The 5,240-nt window shown below is 42.1% G+C and overlaps 3 non-coding genes across 3 annotated transcripts in view; all 3 read right to left on the reverse strand.

Annotated features, from left to right (window-relative positions):
* Positions 1–557, reverse strand: part of LOC135267630 (large subunit ribosomal RNA) — a 4,036-nt gene extending 3,479 nt beyond the window's left edge. Inside the window, exon 1 of the ribosomal RNA XR_010336026.1 lies at positions 1–557. This exon is cut by the window's left edge and continues 3,479 nt beyond it. This is a non-coding gene — a ribosomal RNA (large subunit ribosomal RNA).
* A 476-nt stretch (positions 558–1,033) lies between these two features.
* On the reverse strand, positions 1,034–1,190 carry LOC135267631 (5.8S ribosomal RNA). Its single transcript, XR_010336027.1, has one exon. It is a non-coding gene; the product is annotated as a 5.8S ribosomal RNA (ribosomal RNA).
* A 2,058-nt stretch (positions 1,191–3,248) lies between these two features.
* Positions 3,249–5,171, reverse strand: LOC135267633 (small subunit ribosomal RNA). The gene has a single exon (XR_010336029.1). It is a non-coding gene; the product is annotated as a small subunit ribosomal RNA (ribosomal RNA).
* Positions 5,172–5,240: the final 69 nt, after the last annotated feature.

Below are 5,240 nucleotides of genomic sequence, written 5' to 3' on the forward strand. Positions count from 1 at the left end.
CGACTTCGGTTCGCATAAACAAAAGGCGCGAACGACGCGTACGCCGTTCGTCGCACGATCATTTAGCGCCGCTATCGAGTCACGCTGAATCTCCCCTTTCGACCTTTCGGGTTTCTCAGGTTTACCCCTGAACGGTTTCACGTACTATTGAACTCTCTCTTCAAAGTTCTTTTCAACTTTCCCTCACGGTACTTGTTCGCTATCGGTCTCGTGGTCATATTTAGCCTTAGATGGAGTTTACCACCCACTTAGGGCTGCACTCTCAAGCAACCCGACTCTGAGGAGAGATCCTCCCGTTATCGGCAACGGTCACTACGGGCCTGGCACCCTCTATGGGCTGTGGCCCCGTTCAAGATGGACTTGGACGCGTCGCACAATCTCGGGATGACGGATCCTCCCTAACACCACATTTCCCGGCGTCCGGTTTCGGCCGCGGGATTCAGTGCTGGGCTTTTTCCTGTTCGCTCGCCGCTACTAAGGAAATCCTAGTTAGTTTCTTTTCCTCCGCTTAATAATATGCTTAAATTCAGCGGGTAGTCTCACCTGCTCTGAGGTCGCAAATATAAATTTGCCTTTATTTTGTCAGACGATAATTACACGTATTCCGTTTATATGGCTGCCTCCAAACAATTTCAAACATCGATCTGACGTCGTTGCGAGAATGTTGTTGTTGTTAATTATAGTGCATAAAATATGCATATAAACAACTTTAACGTCTCGGACACGACGATCGCTTCGTTCGAAATTTAAGCGTTGTGGCTGCTTTTTAATATCGGACGTGCTACGTCTAAACCAACTTGTACCAACAAACTAATAAGAATGTCAGCCGCTATTGCGTTTTAGGATGCCGCGTTATTTTTTATATTGTTTTTATTGTTGTCTACGTTGCATAATATTTTATTATGACAACCGACAATCAATTAACAATTATAGTAACGCGTCATATTTGCACCCAACACGCTCCGACGTAATTGTCTACACAACATTGTGCGCTGTGTTTAAGACAAAAACCGAGCAGTCTTTGAAATTGACACGACCCTCAGCCAGGAGTGGTCCGGGAACAGTATATCCGAGGACCGCAATGTGCGTTCGAAATGTCGATGTTCATGTGTCCTGCAGTTCACAAGTTGACGCGCAATTAGCTGCGTTCTTCATCGACCCACGAGCCAAGTGATCCACCGTTCAGGGTAATCTTTTCAAACAAATTTAAAATATTATTACATAACGCACCGTTCCACATCGAAATCGTTTCATCATCACACAACAACAAAAATAACTACTTAAGGTTATTACAATTGTGATGTATATGTGAGAAACGGACCAATCGAAAGAAACGTTCGGCGTTATATTTTATAATATTTTATTTAATTAAAGTGGCATTTGTTTCTACTTATCGAAAAGAGTATGCAGTTATAGTTTAAGTTTACATAAAGAATAACCCGATGATATTAACGTTTTATAAATACGTATATATATCTATTAGGTTTTTTTTCTCTATCAACTTTGTCTATAAAACTCTGCTCCTTTTGCGATAAGCATTATGTATATTTATTAAATAGAAAATATGTCGAAAAACCAGACGTTTTCTTCAAACAAACGCCACAGCTACAAACTTAATCACAACAATATTTACCAAACAATACAATTGTAGGGTGTTTTGTGTGATACGTCGTTTGGTGGGCATTCTAAGAACGTCCGTCGACATAAAAACGAATCAAAAGAAAAGCACAGGCAGTGCAAAACGTTCCTTCGTCAGTCGGGCGTATATCATTTAAAACCCACAGAATCTAAAAAAGTTAATAAACTTTTTTATTTAGATTCCTACGGTTCGTCGCGTCGTTAAAGTAAATTATTACTTCGACGCATGCGGAACCCAGGTACCCGAAAACCGTAAGCCTAAGCGTTTTTTTCCAAACATCACTCACTATCGATAAAGTAAATTGATTTTATGTATTTATAAATGTGCGTTTGTATGTATAGTAGTATAGTAGTAGTATATTTTGTTATTGGTTGTTTCGAGCTTTTTATTGTTATAAAACGTTTTTGTAGTCTTGTACATAAAGTACAGACGAATAGACAGCCCCTTTTATTTATTAATAAACTCCAACCATTTACAAATTAAATTACAACTACAACATCTCTTTTACACATTAATTATACACCATCTTTATTTTCTTTTTTCCGAAGCGAATACGATGAAGAAAATACGCAAAGACTGGCTTACAAAACCGTAAGCCTAAGCGTTTATTTTTCAAACATCACTCACCATCGGTAAAGTAAAATGATGGTATGTATAAATGTGTATTTGTATGTACAGTAGCGTAATAATTTTGTTGTTGGTTGTTTCGAGTTTATTTATTATTATGGTTTGTATGTATAAAGTTTTAGTCTTGTACATAAAGTACAGACGAATAGACAGCCCCTTTTATTTATTAATAAACTCCAACCATTTACAAATTAAATTACAACTACAACATCTCTTTTACACATTAATTATACACCATCTTTATTTTCTTTTTTCCGAAGCGAATACGATGAAGAAAATACGCAAAGACTGGCTTACAAAACCGTAAGCCTAAGCGTTTATTTTTCAAACATCACTCACCATCGGTTAAGTAAAATGATGGTATGTATAAATGTGTATTTGTATGTACAGTAGCGTATTAATTTTGTTGTTGGTTGTTTCGAGTTTATTTATTATTATGGTTTGTATGTATAAAGTTTTAGTCGTGTACATAAAGTACGATCGTATTGGCAGACACCATTATTATTCATTCATTCATTCTTGTTTGTTATTATAAATAACTCCAACCATATACAAATACTACAACAACAACAACAACATCTCTTGCACATTAATTATACACCACCACTGTGTATTAGTACTTTTTTTCGAAGCGAATACGATGATGGAAATACGCTAAGACCGGCACTGCGAAAGCAATAATAAAACGTTAGCACATAACCATCTTTCGACAATATTGATTCGTGTTAATGTTCGAAAAAATTCTTTGAAAACGTCGTTTACGGCACGTTTACAATCGATTTATAAAATAAATCGAAAAACGTAACAACAGATCCGCTTAATGCAAGACGACCCGTTGTTGCTTTTCCGTTCGACGCATAATAAAGAATTTTGTATGAGAATTGATCATCATACGAATAGTGTATGTATGTGTGTTTTTTGTTGATCAGCACAGACAAAATGTGTGTGTATGTGTGACAACTAAACAACAACATTTACACGTTAATGATCCTTCCGCAGGTTCACCTACGGAAACCTTGTTACGACTTTTACTTCCTCTAAATGATCAAGTTTGGTCATCTTCCCAGCAACATCGGCAACGTCGAAACGCCACCGCGCACCGGTCCGAAGACCTCACTAAATCATTCAATCGGTAGTAGCGACGGGCGGTGTGTACAAAGGGCAGGGACGTAATCAACGCGAGCTTATGACTCGCGCTTACTGGGAATTCCTCGTTCATGGGGAACAATTGCAAGCCCCAATCCCTAGCACGAAGGAGGTTCAGCGGGTTACCCGGACCGCTCGGTCAGGGAGGACACGCTGATTCCTTCAGTGTAGCGCGCGTGCGGCCCAGAACATCTAAGGGCATCACAGACCTGTTATTGCTCAATCTCGTGCGGCTAGAAGCCGCCTGTCCCTCTAAGAAGAATTGTTTGTACGCCGACAGTAAAAACCGCACATAGAGACCGGGCGAACCCGGCTCCAGCCGGCATTTGGGATGTCGAAATACGCCTATTTAGCAGGCTAGAGTCTCGTTCGTTATCGGAATTAACCAGACAAATCGCTCCACCAACTAAGAACGGCCATGCACCACCACCCACCGAATCAAGAAAGAGCTCTCAATCTGTCAATCCTTCCGGTGTCCGGGCCTGGTGAGGTTTCCCGTGTTGAGTCAAATTAAGCCGCAGGCTCCACTCCTGGTGGTGCCCTTCCGTCAATTCCTTTAAGTTTCAGCTTTGCAACCATACTTCCCCCGGAACCCAAAAGCTTTGGTTTCCCGGAAGCTGCCCGCCGAGTCATCGGAGGAACGTCGGCGGATCGCTAGCTGGCATCGTTTATGGTTAGAACTAGGGCGGTATCTGATCGCCTTCGAACCTCTAACTTTCGTTCTTGATCAATGAAAGCGTTTTTGGCAAATGCTTTCGCTTCTGTCCGTCTTGCGACGATCCAAGAATTTCACCTCTAACGTCGCAATACGAATGCCCCCATCCGTTCCTATTAATCATTACCTCGGGGTTCCGAAAACCAACAAAATAGAACCGAGGTCCTATTCCATTATTCCATGCACACAGTATTCAGGCGAAGTTTTAGCCTGCTTTAAGCACTCTAATTTGTTCAAAGTAAACGTGCCGGCCCACCTCGACACTCAATGAAGAGCACCGCGGCGGGATTGAGTTGGGCCGCCCTCTCGAGCTAAGCCCACCGGCAGGACGTCCCGCGAAACGCCAGTTAACACCGCGAACGATGAACCGGCGGCGCGGGACACAAATTCGACTACGAGCTTTTTAACCGCAACAACTTTAATATACGCTATTGGAGCTGGAATTACCGCGGCTGCTGGCACCAGACTTGCCCTCCAATTGATCCTCGTTAAAGGGTTTAGAGTGTACTCATTCCGATTACGGGGCCTCGGATGAGTCCCGTATCGTTATTTTTCGTCACTACCTCCCCGTGCCGGGAGTGGGTAATTTGCGCGCCTGCTGCCTTCCTTGGATGTGGTAGCCGTTTCTCAGGCTCCCTCTCCGGAATCGAACCCTGATTCCCCGTTACCCGTTACAACCATGGTAGGCGCAGAACCTACCATCGACAGTTGATAAGGCAGACATTTGAAAGATGCGTCGCCGGTGCGAGACCGTGCGATCAGCGTAAAGTTATTCAGATTCACCAAGTTGTACGATGACGGCGAAACCGCCACCGATTGGTTTTGATCTAATAAAAGCGCTCCTTCCGTCTCCGGTCGGAGCTCTGTTTGCATGTATTAGCTCTAGAATTACCACAGTTATCCAAGTAAATGTGGGTACGATCTAAGGAACCATAACTGATTTAATGAGCCTTTCGCGGTTTCACCTTAATTTGGCTTGTACTGAGACATGCATGGCTTAATCTTTGAGACAAGCATATGACTACTGGCAGGATCAACCAGGGAACTGTGTTTTTGTGTTTTTTGAGACAGACGAGAGAATAAAATACTCATCATCATCGTTTATAAAGATGA

Source organism: Tribolium castaneum, unplaced genomic scaffold, assembly GCF_031307605.1.
Source record: "Tribolium castaneum strain GA2 unplaced genomic scaffold, icTriCast1.1 ptg000065l, whole genome shotgun sequence".
Classification (NCBI taxonomy): domain Eukaryota; kingdom Metazoa; phylum Arthropoda; class Insecta; order Coleoptera; family Tenebrionidae; genus Tribolium; species Tribolium castaneum.